Source organism: Rhinopithecus bieti, unplaced genomic scaffold (genome assembly GCF_001698545.2).
Source record: "Rhinopithecus bieti isolate Rb0 unplaced genomic scaffold, ASM169854v2 scaffold_13207, whole genome shotgun sequence".
In the NCBI taxonomy this organism is placed as follows: domain Eukaryota; kingdom Metazoa; phylum Chordata; class Mammalia; order Primates; family Cercopithecidae; genus Rhinopithecus; species Rhinopithecus bieti.
The window spans coordinates 5,281,634-5,301,119 of NW_016807866.1; the positions used below are offsets into that span (position 1 = coordinate 5,281,634).

The following is a 19,486-nucleotide window of genomic DNA, read 5'->3' on the forward strand; positions in this document are numbered from 1 at the left end:
TGGAAGAAAGGAGGAAAATGTTGCAAAACATTCTAAAGCTATCAGGACAAAATGTATACGTGCCAGAGAACATGAGGTAGAAATTGTACTTATCTATAGTTTTAGAAAATGAGCAAGGAGGCTGGGCGCAGTGGCTCACATCTGTAATCCCAGTACTTTGCAAGGCCAAGGCAGACTGCTTGAGGTCAGGAGTTCAAGACCAGCCTGGCCAACATGGTGAAACCCTGTCTCTATTAAAAAACACAAAAAGCAGCAGGGCATGGTGGCGTGTGCTTGTAGTCCCAGCTACTCAGGAGGCTGAGGCAGGAGAATCCCTTGAACCTGGGAGGTGGAGGTTGCAGTGAGCCGAGATCACACCACTGCACTCCTGCTTGGGCAACAGAGTGAGACTCCATCTCAAAAAAAAGAAAAGAAAATGCGCAAGGAGATTTCAAAAAACACCCATGCATTTTACATCCCTTACAAATCACATAGCTCCATCCCCATCTTAAAACCCGTTGAAAAATTCTAATGAATGAGGAGAAATAGTACTCAGCCCTCCTTCAAGGTATCCAAGGGCGTGAGACCAGGCAAAGGTTTTGTATGTCACAACAGCCACATCATGTTCCAAAAGGAAGATGAGTAGAGATCTGTCCCACCCAGCAACAAAGAATTTCTCAGCAGAGAGCAGAACCTGATCTGCTTCCAGGCTGAGATTGCAGGAGGATGTTTGCCCAAATGCTGCAATGACTTCCAGTCATGCATTTGTTTGGTTTCGGTAATTACTTGTTCATTTCAAAAGAAAAAGAAATATACGAAAATGAACACTTCTCTCACATGTGTGCCTACATTTCAAATAAAGGTTTCATGAGGCATCTTGAAGGAACTGAAACCCTAGTAACGCAAGAAGAAAACCATCCTGCAGAAAAACTGGCACCCTCCCAAACAGCTATCATTCAGTTCTTTCCAGCACGAAAAGGGAAAGTTGATTTCTTTGTTTACCTTTAAAATTTCAACTTTAAAGCAACGTCAACAACAACCTGACATTGTATTTCAAGCAGAACAACAGCATTCTAAACTCCAGCATTATAGAAAAGTGAAAAATGGATATGCGGCGGGTTTCTCTTGCCCTGGCTCGTAACATTGAGAAAATGTTTGAAAAGTAAATCCCAATTACAGGTGGCGGTGTCGCACATTCAGCCTTCTCTTATCCCACCTGTCTTACTCCAACTTCTCTACCTAAGCTACCTTCAAGCCAACACAGAGCCCTTTTCTTCCAAGTTTGCTAAACTTTCATCTTTACCTCTGACATTTTCTTGCCTTGGCAAAATTCCTAAAGCTTTCAGGGTGGTTAACAAACAGTAGATGTCAGCCTAAGGGTTAAGAATTCATGCTCCCAGATGATAATCATCAGTAGATTGTTCTGGAAAATTAAATACACCTGGGCCAAGTTTCTTAAGGCTGTACTCTTTGGAGATGTTTCAATTTATTTTTTAAAAAAAAGAAACAGTTCAAGAATGTGAACTTCATTTCTCACATATATTTTCCTAAGCTTCTTTTCTTTCCCTTTTTTTTTTTTTTTTTGATATTTCACTACATGCTTTGGCTTTTCCCCAGATTTTTAACTACTCTTGCCTCTCTGACACGTGAAAAATGTTCTTGCATTCTGCCATCTTAGCAAGGGCATCGAATGACAAAAGAAACTTCATTCCAGAAGTCCTGATGGCACTATCGTTAGATTCAGACTCACCTATCTGCACAGACTTCCAGAGGCAAGGACGAACAGCACATGGCTCACTCGATAGGTGGGGCATTCACTCAGGGATGCTCACTTAGTGCCTACTATGCACCAAACATTGTGCTTGCAGTGAGGCTCCAAGAAACTAATGGGGATGTTCTAGTTCTCCAGGAATTCCCCTCTGTTGTGAGTGACAGACTAGAATAGAAGTAGGCACAGGCCATACCAGAAGAGCAGACACTTGTTATAGAGAGAAGGCCGGGAACACTGCTTGTGATGTGGCTACTGCTTCACTGGAGGGTGAAGGTAACTAACAGCCATTCCAGAGAGAAAGGTCAGCAGAGACAAAGGCACAGAAACATGAAAGGACAGAGGGCAATAGAGACACAGGTGTTTCTAGGTGGCCAGACCAGATCACAGCAAGAGTGGCAAAAATGAAGCCTATAAATATCTGTTGAAAATAGATTATAATGGGAAAAAATTTTTGCAATCTATCCATCTGACAAAGGGCTAATATCCAGAGTCTACAAGGAACTTAAACAAGTTTACAGGAAAAAAAAAATCAAAAAGTGGGCAAAGGATATGAACAGACACTTCTCAAAAGAACACATTTATGCAGACAAAAAACATGAAGAAAAGCTCACCATCACTGGTCATTATAGAAATGCAAATCAAAACCACAATGAGATGCCATCTTACACCAGTTAGAATGATCATTAAAAAGTCTGGAAACAACAGATGCTGGAGAGGATGTGGAGAAACAGGAACACTTTTATACTGTTGGTGGGAGTGTAAATTAGTTCAACCATTGTGGAAGGCAGTGTGGTGATTCCTCAAGGATCCAGAACCAGAAATACCATTACTGGGTATATACCCAAAGGATTATAAACCATTCTACTATAAAAACACATCCACACATATGTTTATTGTGGCACTATTCACAATAGCAAAGACTTGGAACCAACCCAAATGCCCAAAAATGACAGACTGGATAAAGAAAATGTGGCACATATACACCATGGAATATTATGCAGCCACAAAAAAGAATGAGTTCCTGTCCTTTGCAGGGACATGGATGAAGCTGGAAACCATCATCCTCAGCAAAGTTAACACCAGAATAGAAAACCAAACAACGCATGTTCTCACTCCTAAGTGGGAGTTGAACAATGAGAACACATGGACACAGGGAGGGGAACATCTCACACCAGGGCCTGTTAGGGGGTGAGAGGAAAAGGGAGGGAGAGCATTAGGACAAATACCTAATACATGCAGGGCTTAAAACCTAGATGACGGGTTGTTAGGTGCAGCAAACCACCATGGCACATGTATACCTATGTAGCAAACCTGCTTGTTCAGCACACGTATCCCAGAACCTAAATAAAAAAAGAAAATATATTTTGAGAGTTTTGAGGTGTCATGCTAAGGAGGTTGGATTTATCCTGCATTAAGAGGGGAAAACACAAGGTGAGCTTTCCATCTCGCAAGGGGTTCAACCAGGAGCTCTACTAGAAAATATAACGCACAGTGTTTCCCCTGTGGCTGGAGGAGAAGTGTGCATTGGGAGAGCAGAAAGGAGGGCGAAATACCTTCCGACTGATGACAGTTTGGGGAGGACTTCACAAAAAAGGTGGCCTTTGAGCAACACCTTGAAGGATGAGCAGAACTGAGCCCATGAGAGACGGTGGTGAGGAAGGGTGCTCAGCTGAGAGCAGAGGCACAGGTTGGTGAGTGGGCATATCTTACTCAGGAAGGAGCCTGGGGTCTTCTAGGGTTAGCCTACGGCTGTTGGAGGTTTGCAGCAGGAGAAACGCTGGTAAGTTACTCTGAGATCCCATTGCGGAGGTCTTTGAATGCCTTGTTAAGGATGTTGTCCTGAAGGCAACGGGAAATCTGCAGGATTAGGATTTAGAAGTTAACTCCGGCAACACGGGTTGGATAAGGAGTGAGACCAGACAAGGACACTAGTCCAGAGGCCACTGCAAAAAACAGGCAACAGATGAGAAGAGCCTTGTGGCTGAGGCAGGGTGTGCTGGGGGGTCATGCCGCCCAGCCTCCCTTGAAAAGCTGGGTGTGGCCCTGTGGAAGGCGAGCAGGAGGGGCGTGCCTGACTACCAGACCTACCCATCAACGCTCCCAGAGAGCCTCTTTATTACCTTTTTCCTTCCAGCTGGCAGGCATAAAGCTGACCTCAGAGTGGCCCTGGAAGCCCAATAAACACAGCTGAGCCTTCAGCAGCTTGAATCCCTGAAATGACTGCATGGACAGGGCCACACAGGTGACCAGCTGACTCACCCAGAACTGTTACATGACCGAAAACTCACCTTCTATTGGTTCTATGCCGTTTTTTACTTTGGGATCTATTTATTGCACCAGCAAAGCATACCCTACCTAACATTGATGCTTAGATGGTACAGTGGAGATGGAAAGAGATCGTCAAAAGACATGGCACAGGTTAGTCCTCAAGACGTGGCTACCCATTTTAAGTGGAAGGTGAGAGTGAAGAGTGAAAGATGGCACCAACATTTACAGCCTGAATGAAGGCGCAGGTGGTGAGGCCATTAATCTGAAAGAGTGACCACGGGAGGAGAAGGCTTAGAGGAAAGCAATGAGATTCACCTGGGACCTGCAGAAGTTGGGGTATCTGTGGGGAGACCGGGGTGGGGCTATGCAGTGGGCAGTTAGGACCACAGTCATGGAGCCTAATCATTGAGACCAGTAAAGCTGCCCAGTCGCCTCCAGAACAGCCCAGGCTGCCCAGGAGGCCTCCTTTTGTACTTTCCTCATGATACCAAAAAAAAAACGCAGCAAATGTCAAAGACACACAGATTGTATTAATTATTTAAAATATCATTGACAACAATAGGCGAACTCTGAATGAGTTACAGGTGATAAATTATTCTGGGTTTTAAAAATCCCCACTCTGCCCCTGACTAGCATAGCAGGAAACTTAGTCTCTCAGGGCCTCTGTTTTCTTCCTGTGTAAAATGGATGTCTCTGTCCTTGCTGTGTGGCTGGGAGGAATAAATGGGGTGATGTAGTCACCAGCCCATTACACAGGGCTCAGATAATCACCGGTATGTGTGATTACCATAAGCCATTCTTGTAATATTGATAACAGCTGACATTGATTGAATTATTCTTAGTGTTCCACCTGATCTACCCATTTAGTCTTGATAACTCCTTGAGGTAAGTACCCCCATTCTTCCCACTCTATAGATGAGGAAATAGACCAGAGAGGTTAGGTAGCTTGCTCCAGGTGACACAGCTAACAGCAAAGCCGGGCTATGGCCCCTGCAGGCAGAGTCTGGCTCACGGACTTTTTCCTGCCACATGACACATCCATGGCAGGAGGCACAGTCCTTTCGGGAGCACGGTGTCTCCTTCCTCCTCAGCCCTGACCAGGATGCATCTCCAGTGACTGCGAGCATTTGCTCATCATTTTCACGGAGCATTCAGCAGCAGAGCTGGCAGTTCTCAAGAGGTTCTAAGTGGTTATGGGAACCTCGACTCATTCTTGAGCAGTTTCACAATAACAGGAAAAAGTCAAGAATTCCAGAGAAATAAATGCCGGCTGGGCAAAATAACCCTGGGGCTTATACAATGCTCTTAATTTTTCAAAGCATGTCCACAGGCTGCATCTCATTTCCAAAGGGTATTGGATACAAGCCCTTCAAAGGCCCAGGGAGGGAACTATGGTACCCTGGCAGAGAATATGGAAACTCTCATGCTGGAAAGAGGCTGTTCACTGCACCTGACCCTCCTCTGTCTCATGCTGAACCTTCATGTGCCACGAGGACAAGTGCTATGGGAGAGAGGACAGAGATGGTCATTGTGGCTGCCCTGGCCCTCATGTCAATTGCAGGACCCATCCCATCTGGAAATAGCACTGCTGCAAAGAACCCTCTCGAGAGGCTGCTGCCACTGTCATTGTCACCAGTCTCTCTTTTAGGTGTTCCTATTACTTGTTTCAGTATGGGGACAAGAGCAGACTGGGGTGCAGGCTCTGCTACAATGTACTGAATGTTAAAGTACCAAAAGGCTAAAACCAGAGCAGCAGGATGATGCTTGGGAATACTCCAGGGCTTGGGGTAGCTCAGCCCTCAGTGCTCTGACTGATGGAGTGTAAATGCCCAAACGGGAGACCCTGCACGCTGTGCTGCCTCCATGTTACCAACAGGATGCCCAGGCAGTTTCAAAACGGAAGAGTGTGGAGGTCTTCTGTAGGGGAGGGGTTCTCTGATCCTGTCTGAGGGACCCTCTCCAGCACTCAAGCTGCCATGGGCATCGTGGCCAGTCCTCAGCCACCTCCCCAGCTCTCACCACTGGCATGCAAGGGAAGCTGCGTGTACTGAGGCCTTTTCTCCATGCACAGATGGCCTCAGGCCCCTCTCAGGATTCTGCAGAGCTGGTAGAGGTCCCTCTCCCAGCCAGGATCCTGATTGCCAGACTTCAGCACCCATGAAACCCCACCCTCATCTTCCTCACACAGACTGAGAACTGCATTCACAGTGAGTTTACCCATTGACAGGTCTAACAGAGCACTTCCACCACAGGCATTTTTAAAAGCTGCCCCGGGGGTCTAATAAGCAACACCATAATCGATAAGACCCACTGATTCAAGCTCTTCAGTTTGCTGATGAGGAAGCCAGGCCCAGGGTGTGAAAAGATGTTCCTGTATCACACAGCTACGAAGGAAACCCGGTCACCCTCCAGCACGACACAGATGCTGAAACAGCTTCAATATTTTCTGTAGCTCTAGAGGAGGGACATCACCTCTTTCGGGGGAAGGGGTAAATTGTCTTTATTTACTTATACATAATATATATTTTAATGCTGAACATTCTATGGGATCTATAAGCTACTAGAAGTAATAAACGAGTTACCAAGATTACAGGATAAGAAAGTAATACACAAAATAGTACTGTATTTTTAAATACTAGCAACAAACATCAAAATGGGCATTTTAAAACAATACCACTTATAATAGCATTAAATTTTTTGATACTTAGAGATAAATCTGACAAAAGAATGTTCATCTATACACTAAAACTGTAAACATTGCTAACAGAAATTTAAAAATCTATTAAATGGGGAGAAATGCCACGTCTATGAGTTGAAAGACTCAGGATTGTTAAAATGTCAAATTAATCTATAGATTCAATGCAATCTCAAACAAAATGCCAGCAATATATTTGTAGATATTTACAAGCTAATTCTAAAATCAGTATGGAAAGCAAAGGGCCTATTATAGCCAGAACAATTTTGAAAAAGAAATAAGGTGAAGAATTACACCTTATTTAATTGTGTTTGGGGCTTATGGCTTTTTAAATTTTTTAATCAACAGACAATCATTGTATATATTCATGAGGTGCAATGTGATGTTTGATATATGCATACATTGTGGAATTATTAAATCAACCTAATTAATATATCCATCACCTCACCTATTTATCATTTCTTGTGATGACAACTTTTAAAATGTACTCTGCAATTTTGAAATGTGCCCTACATTATTACTAGCTATAGTCACAATGCTGTGCAATGCATCACTAAAACTTACTTCTCCTTTTTTTTCTTTTTTTTTTGAGACAGTGTCTCACTCTGTTGCCCAGGCTGGAGTGCAGTGGCACAATCTCGGCTCACTGCAACCTCCACCTCCCAGGTTCAAGCGATTCTTGTGCCTCAGCCTCTCAAGAAGCTGGGACTACAGGCGTGCGCCACCGTGCCTGGCTAATTTTTGTATTTTTAGTAGAGATGGGGTTCACCATGTTGGCCAGACTGGTCTCGAACTCCTGATCTCAGATGATCCCCCCGCCTTGGCCTCTTCTCCTATCTATTAATAATTGAAATTGTGCATCCTTTGACCAACATCTTTCCTTTCCCTGTCTTCTCCAACAGACTCTGTCTCCGCTTTCTCTACCTGCTTCAATGTGAATATTTCTCTCAGTTGTTCAGTACGCAGGAGTCTTTCACCTAGTTTCTGCTTTCTCTCAGAGAGAATTGATCCATATGTAGGTGTTCGTTAGGTGAATCCATCAGAAAAGGGATAGTCAGGACCCTCCTACTCCACCATGTTGCTGATGTAACATCACCTCTTGATTTTAATCCTCCTTAGTGAACAAGCACTGGTAACAGCAACTTCTAGCTCTCTCACTGGTAACAGCAACTTCTCCCCTTAGCAAAGCAGACTTCATGGCAGGGAGCACTTAGGCTCAAAGAAGGAGCAGCATTTGGTGATAAACAGGTGCTGGAAAATATTCAGAGCAGCAAGAGCAGAGGTGTGGATGCGGGACCTCCTGAGACCCACAACAGGGACCCAGAGTAAATCATTCAATGGGATGAGCATAAGGCAGTGAAACAGAAAGGTGAGAGGCAGATTTAAATGATGTATATCCTTGTAACTATTCTTCAAAACTAACTCCCAATTACATTAATGTGCTATATGGTAAATGTATGTGAGAGCAATAAGGTAGACTCCCTGAGACTGACCCTGTATGGCAGACACATCTAAATGTGTGCTCTGAGCTAGGAAATCTGGCAGCGCCAAACCCGTAGATTTGTTCCTTTTCTATGAGGAACATCTGAGCTCCGAGCCTGGCCCATGGAACACAGGCCATACTGGGGATCAAGGCCCTTTGTTTTGGGTTAAGTGAAAGTTGCCAGTTGAAGACTGTTAGAGGGAGGGTGCTAAGAGAAAATGTGATGTCAGCTGCATGTCTTTTGCAAGCAGTTGCGGTTCTAATGCCCAGCCTGCCACCACTGGGCCACACAGTTCTCCTGTCTAGCCTGCTACCACAGGACTCTCTCCCCTGCATGTAAGTCCCCAGTAAAACCCATGTCTCCTTTGCTGGCTCTGGGTCTCTCCTTCAGCCTCTTGCATCTAGTGCCATCCCCACTGGAGTCAATAGGGATTCAACACAATATATGCATACAGAGATTTAAGTTACACCACGTATAATTCTATCTTATAGCAGTTTCAAGAAGCCTGCACCCCAGGAGCATTGAAGGGGGATCAAATCTTACTAATCATAGGAAATAGATTCATCTAAAGAAGAATTTTCCAATTGGTGGAGATTTTCTTAAAAGGCATGGGCTGCTGACAAAGTAAAGAGCTCCCTGTTGCTTAATGCATTCAAGCAACTGGATGCATTCACGATGGGCTGGATGACCATCTGCCTGGAAGGTCAAAGAGATTTTTACCTTAGTAGGAAGTTGGTGGGAGGACTTTTAAGGAGGCTTTCAATCATGACAGACTGTGGTCTTTTGGGTAAGAACTAAGGCTTCACCTGGGTTTGAACCCCATCTCTGCCCCTTCCAAGCTGGGTAACCCGGGCAAAGCATCTAACCTCTCTGTCCCAGCTTCTTCCACAGTGAAATGGGGACATGTATCACTGTCTACCTCATAGGGTGATTATGAGGATGAAACAAGTTGTTCCATATAAAGGGTCATGGACATCATCAATGTCGACTAAATGTCGGTCACTGTTATGATGGCGTTGTTATTATGGATTGTGACTCCCCATCTTTCATTCAAGGAGATGCCACTGAAATGGGCTGTGCAACACAAGATGTTCCTGCAAGCACAGACCAGGCACAAGATACACAGTGTCCTTCTGACAGCTCTTTTTTCCCTTTATCAAAATGAAGCATAAGATGAATCGGAAAAAGATGAGACACAGACTTTAAAAATCAATATCCTTATAACTATTCTTCAAATATAATCACTAATTATATTAATTATATTAATACTTACACAGAAGTGTAAGTCTGGTCTATCTTATTAGATAGAATTCCAATGTGAATCCACCTTCAATCCTTTGAACAGCACTTCTGGGGAGGGAGGGTGGAAATTCACACAGGGGACCCTTCTTGCGTTTCCACCCTGGCTCCCAGATGCTGCACTTTTCAGAGAAGTTTGCCTTGAACTTCCATGCACCTCCTCCCACCCCCTGGCAATTTACACACAGAGCACCTTTGTGAGCCGTGAGCCGGAGACTGGGCATGGGCAGAGCAGAGAGGGCTTGTCAAAGTAAACGAGTTGATTCATGTGCAAAAATCCCCCGACTGTATTTACAGATTAAATTGGAAAAACTTTCAGCTGTTTTTGGTTGAAAATTCCACTCAAGTATTTCACTGGATGCCCGTGCCTTCGGCACATGGCGTTCCAGTGCTTGAACAATAGTCTGCACGTGTAAACACAAAGCTCAGGGGTCTGTGAGTGGCATGTGGCTTCAAAAGGTCTGTGTCATCTGATGGCCAATGGTTTCCTGCATGTTTGCTGTATAAACACATCCTTGTCCATGGATGTACTGAATTAGTGATAAGCCCACAAAGCTTAACAAGGTTCAAGTGGAGGGCTCTTGAATTTTCAACTTCACAGCACTAGATACTTGAATGAATCTAGCAACAGCGAATTCATTACTTTGTTGGCAGCTTGTGCCTTTTAATAAAGAACTCCACTGATTAGGAAGAGACAGCTGTAGATCTCACTGTTTCATATAACAGCCACCAACCACTGTGGCCTTTGAACATTTAAAATGTGGCTGATCCAAACCAAGATGTGCTGTATAGGACCTGAACTCGGCTCTGGGTCAAACAGACCTGACAGATATGTACAGAACTCTCCACCCAAAACAACAGAATATACATTCTTCTCATTGCCACATGGCATTTACTCTAAAATTGATCACATAATCAGAAGTAAAACACTCTTTAGCAAATGCAAAAAGAACTAAAATCATAATAGTCTCTCAGACCACAGTCCAATCAAATTAGAATTCAAGATTAAGAAATTCACTCAAAATCACACAACTACATGGAAACTGAACAACCTGCTCCTGAATGACTCCTGTGTAAATAATGAAAGTAAGGCAGAAATCAAGAAGTTCTTTGAAACTAATGAGAATGAAGAGAGACCATACTAGAGTCTCTGGAACACAGCTAAAGCAGTGTTAAGAGGGAAATTTATAGCACTAAATGCCCACATCAAAAAGCTAGAAAGATCTCAAATTAACAACCTAACAACACAACTAAAAGAACTAGAGAACCAAAAGCAAACAAACCCCAAAGTCAGCAGAAGACAAGAAATAACCAAGATCACAGTGGAACTGAAGGAGCTAGAGACACAAAAACTCTTCAAAAAATCAATGAATCCAGAAGCTGGTTTTTTTTGGAAAAATTAATAAAATAGACTGCTATCTAGACAACAAAGAAGAGAGAGAAGAATAAAATAGACACAATCAGAAATGATAAGGGGGATATCACCTTATCCCCCACAGAAATACAAACAACCATCAGAGAATACTATAAACACCTCTATCCAAGTAAACAAGAAAATCTAGAATAAATGGGTAAGTTCCTGGACACATACACCCTCCCAAAACTGAACCAGGAAGAAATTAAATCCCTGAATAGACCAATAACAAGTTCTGAAATTGAGGCAGTAATAAACAGCATCCAATAAAAGCCCAGGATCAGATGGATTTACAGCTGAATTTTACCAGAGTACAAGGAAGAGCTTGTACCATTTCTACTGAAACTATCCCCAAAAATTGAAAAGGTGAGACTCCTCCCTAATTCATGTTATGAGACCAGTATCACTGTGATACCAAAATCTTGCAGAGATACAACAAAAAAGAAAACTTCAGGTCAACATCCCTGATGAACACTGATGCAAAAATCCTCAACACAATACTGGCAAACCAAATCCAGCAGCACATCAAAAAGCTTATCCACCACAATTAAGTCAGCTTCATCCCTAGGTTGCAAGGTTGGTTCAACATATGCAAATCGATAAATATGATTCATCACATAAACAGAACTAAGGACAAAAACCACACAATTATCTCAATAGATGTAGAAAAGGTCTTTGATAAAATTCAACATCCCTTCATGTTAAAAATTCTCAATAAACTAGGTATTGAAGGAACATACCTCAAAATAATAAGAGCCATATATGACAAACCCACAACCAATATCATACTGAATGAGCAATAGCTAGAAGCATTTCCCATGAAAACCAGCCAAAGACAAGGATACCCTCTCACTGCTTCTATTCAACATAGTATTGGAAGTTCTGGCCAGGGCAATCAGGCAACAGAAAGAAATAGAGTATTAAAACAAAGAAAGAAGAAGTCAAATTATCTTTGTTTGCAGATGACATGATCCTATATCTAGAAAATCCCATTACCTCAGCCCAAAAGTTTCTTAAGCTGATAAGCAGCCTCAACAAAATTTCAGGATACAAAATCAATATGCAAAAATCACTAGCATTCTTATACATCAACAACAGACAAGCAGAGAGCCAAGTCAGGAATGAACTCCTATTCACAACGGCTACGAATAGAATAAAAAAACCTAAGAACAGCTAACAAGGGAAGTGAAGCACCTCTTCAAAGAGAACTACAAACCACTGCTCAAGGAAATCAGAGAGGACACAAACAAATGGAAAAACATTCCATGCTCGTGGATAGGAAGAATCAAGATTGTGAAAATGGCCATACTGCCCAAAGTAGTTTATAGATTCAATGCTAGTCCCATTAAACTACCATTGACATTCTCTGCAGAATTAGAAGAAATTATTTTAAAATTCAGATGGAACCAAAAAAGAGCCTAAATAGCCAAGACAATTCTAAGCAAAAACAACAAAGCTGAAGGCATCAGGCTACCCAACTTCAAATTATACTACAGTAACCAAAACAGTATAGTACCGGTACAAACACAGACACATAGACCAACGGAACAGAATAGAGAACTCAGAAATAAGATTGCACACCTCCAACCATCTGACCTTCAACAAACCTGACAGAAACAAGGAATAGGGAAAGGATTCCCTGTTTAATAAATGGTGCTGGAAGAACTGGCTAGCCATACGCAGAAAGTTGAAACTGGACTCCTTTTTTACACCATATACAAAAATTAACTCAAGATAGATTAAAGACTTCACTGTAAAACCCCAAACTATAAAAACCCTAGAAGAAAATCTAGGCAACACCATTCCAGACATAGGCATAGGCAAAAATTTCATGACGAAAATGCCAAAACAATAGCAACAAAAGCAAAAATTGACAAATGGGATTTAATTAAACTAAAGACATTCTGCACAGCAAAACAAACTATCATCAGAGTGAACAGAAAACCAACAGAATGGAAGAAACATTTTGCAATCTATCCACCTGACAAAGGTCCAATATCCACAGTCTACAAGGAACTTAAACAAATTTACAAGAAAATAAAAAAATATATATTAAAAAGTGGGCAAAGGACATGAACAGACACTTCTCCAAAGAAGATATACATGTGGCCAAAAAGTGTATGAAAAAAGGCTCAACATCACTGATTATTAGAGAAATGCAAATCAAAACCACAATGTGATACCATCTCACACCAGTCAGAAATGGCGATTATTAAAAAGTCTAAAAACAACAGATGCTGGTGAGGTTGTGGAGAAATAGGAATGCTTTTACACTATTGGTGCAAGTGCAAATTAGTTCAACCATTGTAGAAGACAGTGTGGCGATTCCTCAAAGATCTGGAGGCAGAAATACCACTGGACCCAGCAATCTCATTACTGAGTATATACCCAAAGGAATAGAAATCATTCTATTATAAAGATACATGCACATGTATGTTCACTGTGGCACTATTCACAATAGCAAAGAAATGGAACCAACCCAAATGCCCATCAATGATAAACTGGATAAAGAAAAAATGGTACATATACACCATGGAATACTATGCAGCCATAAAAAGGAGCATGCCCTTTGCAGGGATATGGATGGAGCTGGAAGCCATAATTCCAAGTGAAGTAATGCAGGAACAGAAAACAAAACACTACATGTTCTCACTTATTATTGTGAGCTGGATGACGAGAACACATGAACACATGGTGGGGGATGACACACACTGGGACCTGTTGGGGGTAGGGGGAGGGAGAACATCAGGAAGAATGGCTCAAAATAAACAAATAAATAAATTAGATGTGCTGTAAAATACACACCAAATTTCAAATAGTACCCCAAAAAAGTCAAATAACTCATTTATAACTTTTTATAGTGATTATATGTTAAAATTTGGTTACATTGGATTAAAATATATTACTAAACTTTTACTTGTTTTCTTTTACCTTTGTCAGAGGGCTACCAGAAAATTTTAAATTACCCATATAGCTCATTATATTTTAATTAGATAATCTTAACCCAGAGTATTTATGAAAACGAGAATCTCAGAGGTAGCCCAGGAATCTGCACGGTTAACAAGCATCCAAGTGACTAAGATCACGGCTGTTTGAAAACCCCTGACACAGCAGTGACTTGAAGCATGAATCAGGACACTTGGATTCTAAACATCATTCAGTTCTTCTTACCTGGGCCTTAGTCTCCTCATCAATAAAATGAAGGGCTTGGATTAGACCTGGAAAGTTGTCTGATTTAAGGCTTCCGATCCCATTACCCACTGATTATTTGTCCATAAACCTAGGCTAGCAAAGAACCCCAGAGACTGAATGGACCCAGATAGGTACCAGATTCAGGCAGGTGGGACCTTAGGGAGGTTTTCCTGGTTTTCACATCCTCCGGAGGACTCTGAAAGAATGTTCACCCGGGGGCTTCCCAGAGGAGTACAGCCAACTCCAGGGGAACCACACAGAACCTTGTCTGCATCAACATCCTTATCACCAACTGCCCAAGGACTGCTACGTACAGCACAGCCCCTCGATATGTCCTAGAGCCGACTCATACCCTTAGGCCGCCCTAAAAGTGGCCAAGATTCCATGGATCAAACAGAAGAATCCAGCCCATCCCAAGAAAGGTGACTCGACTCAACCTACCAACCTATTCAGCCAGAAGAATTCCTTTTCAGCAGCAGATTGGGAAACCAATTTTTCCCCCTGTGGAACTATCACTTTCACCTTTCCAAGAGGACTCTGACAAAAGTTGCTAACCCACTCTTCAGAACCTTTGAAATTTACCTTCCTAATTGAAGGGAGGTTTTCCATTTGGGAAAAAAATGGTTCATTCAAAATAAGAATAAATATGTTCGGCGTCGCTCCACGCGGCGGGGTTCTAGGCCGAGGTCTCACCGCGAGCTGCGGGTGAAGTGCTGGCGGCTACCAGCACGCGAGTGGCCGCCACCTGTTTGGCGTTGGCTCTGGCGCCGGCGTCATTGTGTCCTGACAACCGCTCCGGTAACCGGTTCCGAGACAGTGGGTGCGGCCGCTTTAGCCCTGAGCGGGCTCCACAGCTGCCTGCGGGTCTCTGCTAGTGCCCGACCCTTCTCATCGCAGACCCTACGCCTAGCAACGACCCTGAGCCAAGAGCGGGAGCCCCGGCAATGGCGGCCTGGACAACCTCGCACCGGTCAATCAAGGGGATCCTGAAGACAACTTCCTCTGTGGTGGCGTCTGCCGAACAGCCCCACGGGAATGTGGACGAGTTGCTGAGCAAAAAATCCCGGAAGTGGGATGAAATGAACATCCTGGCGATATATCATCCAGCAGACAAAGACTATGGTTTAATGAAAACAGATGAACCAAGCACTTCTTCCCATCGTATTATGGGTGATGATGAAGATGCATGTAGTGATACAGACACCACTGAAAACACGGCACCAGATATCTTAGCTAAGAAATTAGCTGCTGTTGAAGGCTCGGAACCAAAGTATCGGGTTCAGGAACAAGACAGCAGTGGAAAAGAGGATAGTAACCTCTCACCTGAAGAACAAGAAAAAAAGTGACAATTTGAAATGAAAAGGAAGCTTCATTACAATGAAGGACTCAATATCAAACTAGCTGGACAGTTTCAAAAAACCTACATGATGATGACGAAGATGAAAAAATGTTAGAGACTGCAGATGGAGAAAGCATGAATACGGAGGAATCAAATCAAGGATCTACTGCAAGTGACCAACGGCAAAACAAATCACGAAGTTCATAGAACAGATTGGTTCAACGCTGTAATTGTTAGATATAAACCCTGTTACTATAATTGCTTCTTGTTCTCCACAAATCATGACTTAAGTACCAAAATGCATACCAGTTATTATATATTGCCAAAAATTAAATGATAAACTTAGAGACTGATTAGACTGAAAATGCCTAATAGATGTATATATTCTTGTGCCTAGTTCTTTACCACCAATACAGTGTAATATCATCAGTCCAAAATTGCACTACTTTTGGAAATACACTGGTTAATTTGTATTAGATATTATATAGCTTTTTATGCTTTAGAGGTTAAATAATATATTTGGGGAAACTATTTTCATCACTCTGAATGTGGTGGTAGCTCTTATAAAGTTTGTCGGCTTTTTTTTTAATCAAAAGCCAACTGAACAACAGGACATATAGACTGATAAATATTCAGGCTGAATAGTATTTTAACACTTGTCTTCAACTTGATTTGTCTGTTTAATTGAAAAGGATTTTAAGAGTTACTCTTGCATTTTGTGGCCTACTACCTTTAAAACTCCTGTTGTGTTTCTTTGTATTTACAAGGAAAGGACTGAACTTTTTCTCATCAAAACTGGCTTTTTTCCCACAAATAAATTATCAGGTTAAACTTGCACTAATGTCTGCTCTGTTGTTTTGGTTTTTTTCTATTTTATATTTTTGGTACACTGGGCAGACTTCAGAGCACCTTTTTTTCAATAAATATTCTAATGTAGCTATCTCGGCATTCCCTTTAAATACCTGTCTTAACCTCCTGCTTTTATTTCTTACTCCTTTCCACACATACGCACACAATCCTTTACCTTTCAAAGGATCATTAAGATTACATTGGGAACTCTTTCTGTCACTCTTCTGTGATTTGCTGCAATATTGAAATTCTTATTTTGACCATCAATGCCTATTCATTCTTCTAATACATGAAGAAAATAGATTAAGTAGCAGCAGTACTATAGGCAGGAAATATAGTTTAACTGCTAAATTTCTATACCTCTCTGATTTACAGCTTGCTAATTAAATTGTTGGTATTAGTTTGTTTGGCTTAGACTTAAAAAAACAACTAACTGAGGGTTTTTTTTGTTTTTTGGGTTTGTTGTTTTTTGTTTTTTGTTTTTTTTTGCATGAGAATTGTGTGTAACCAGTGATATGATTATTACTGAATGGACAGACAGAAGTAAGCCTGGACATTGTTTAATTTAAAAACTTTAAATAGTCACTGCTTTAAGGGAATATGATAATATATACTATAACAAATGTACTTTATTCTTCTAACACAGTAAGAATTACTTGGAATATTTGCCTGAAATGAAGTGCAGGAAAGCCCTGTGTGTCTTGGTTCAGCGATGGTTTCATTTCTAGCCAATTCTTTGTATCTTAATTTTTTGTTAGTACCAAAATAATCTGTTATAGGAACAGACTTTTAAAATAATTTCTGTATATTATATATATAAGAAAGCTTTTATTGAACAGCTTATCTTCCACTTGCAAGTTTATGGAAATATCAGTATGTCAAAATAAATAAAAAGTGGGAGAATTCTTTGGTATTAGAAGAATGTGCTTATTATTTTGATTTTTTAAATGGGATATAATCAAAGTACTGCTGAACTATAGGTGCAGTATTCTACTAAACATTTCAGGTAGTAATACCACTGATTTAGCAACAAAACTGTTTATGTCTGCTTTCTGAATTTAGAATGTTGAGATTACTTGTTTAAATCTGTTTTGGGGGATGTAGAGATTAAGTCTGTATGTACATGTGTATATATATTCACGCACCTTCTGATTTTGATTTTCTCGTTTTTGAGTTCTTAGAAAGTATTCACATACTCTTTTTTTGTAGAAGTAGCTGTTGCACAGTGAAGAAAAGGATAAGCCTTTAAACAGTTGATTCTGTTTGTGTTTTCTACAAATTATTTTTTGAAATTTAAATTACAAGCAAACTCATTTCCTGGTTTTCAGAAATAGATGATTATTTCAGAGCAGTAAGACATGACAAACAGCATGCTCAGGAGGATTTTAGGTAGTCAAATGCAGCTGAGAAAAGGTATTTTCAAGTCATAAGTTGCTCATTGATATGGTATGAACTAGTCAAAACATGAACCATTATGATTCAAGTTAGATTTTCTTCTGGAGAGACAGATCTGAATGTTCAGTTCTAGCCAAAGTAGATTTTACTTTCAACTTCTTAATAAATATCACTTTCTGTGCTTAACTCCTTGGTGTTGCCTTGTCTGTTTTCATTCATCTAAAATTCTGCAGGGATGACTAAAATTTGACATAATAGTATAAATGGATTGTTTAAGAATAACTTTAAGTTGAAAATTAAAGCAAGATGCCATTTTGCCTATGACTTTCATTTTGTTTACATTTTTCCCTTTAAGTTAGTATACACTACACATACATAAAATACAATAATATAACAAAAAATAAATGTTATTTTACAGAAGAATAACATGTCTGATATTGGGATATGACTGGTGGTATTATATTAATAATTATTGTAACAAAATTAGTAACTTCTAAAATTGATGAAATACCTGCTAAGCATAATGAGAAAATTGTAAGAGGCTCCTGCGTGTGCTACATTTCCAACTAAAGATGCTTACCCAGTCCCAGCTCCAGCTTCTACTAGTAAAGGGGCAAGCAGAAGTCAAAACGATGGTGAAAAAAGTCAGAAGCTTATATTGTTTATTCTGTATCTGGGCTCAGTCATTTAGGGAGCTATTCAGTTACCAAGTCCTCTTATTTTGATAGGCATATCTATTTAAAAGATTATTACAAATGCATGGGTAGTTATAATAACATAAATTTGATCATCGCCTAATAGGGCTCCTGGTTGACCCAGTTTGGCTCATATTAAGAGATTTATGTCAGTTCCTACTATTCTGGCTCAAGCACCGAATACTATAATGTACCAATATCTTTGTGTTTGTTGAAAATAATCAACGATTAATCAATAGAGGTAGAAGAGTGAAATGCCTGAGGAAGCCTTCATCTGTAAATCTAAAGACAGAGGTTGAACCCTCTTTTTACTGAGCCTCAAGGTGAATAGTCACATCAAATTGCCAACTCAAAGATGCAACTTCAATTCTGCCAGGGCTTCCCCTGCCCTTTTCTCTCAACAGCAGAAGTAGACTGAAGACAGGTGATTAGGGTATTTCACTGTTAATCAAATTTTCTTGAGGTTGGATACTACCAATCTAATGAGGATTTAGTTTAATTAAAATGTTTGATTTGCATTCAATTGATGTAAGAGAGAGTTACAGTCCTTAATTTTTCAGGAATAAAATATAAAATATTGCTTAGGGCTTTGAAGGCTCTTGGTCTGCCTAACCTAAATTCCTAATCCAATGTTGAGAATACTGGTTTAAGTGGGAAGAAAAAGGCTGATAATAAAATAAGCGAGGGAAGGAAGAATGTTTGTTTTATACTTTCAAATTGTCATTTTGTTTTTATGTTATTGGTTTTGGGGAATGTCGTTAATGAGGTAGAATAGATTAATCCCATATGAAAATATAAGTTGAGTAGTGCTATGATAGTGATAAATGTTAGTATAATAATGCTGTTATTTTTTGTTAATTCTTGGCTACTAAGTCATTTGGTAAAAATCGTGTAAGTGGAGGTAGGTCTTTTGGAGATAGCAGAAATACAAAGATATGGAAGTTATTAGTGATAACTTACCCCATGTATGTAATAATGATAATGTGTGGAAGTTATATTTAAATTAAATAAATATGAATACAGTGATTATTAATATTTTGTAGATGTAACATTATTGTAGAAAGGTTGTAGGTTAGAATGGACATTATTTAGTCTATATGTGCAAT

General features: G+C 40.6%; 1 pseudogene; it reads left to right on the top strand.

Moving 5' to 3' along the window:
* Positions 1–14,690: 14,690 nt before the first annotated feature.
* LOC108536893 (protein phosphatase inhibitor 2-like) lies at positions 14,691–17,786 on the top strand (annotated as a pseudogene).
* The last annotated feature ends 1,700 nt before the right edge of the window (positions 17,787–19,486 follow it).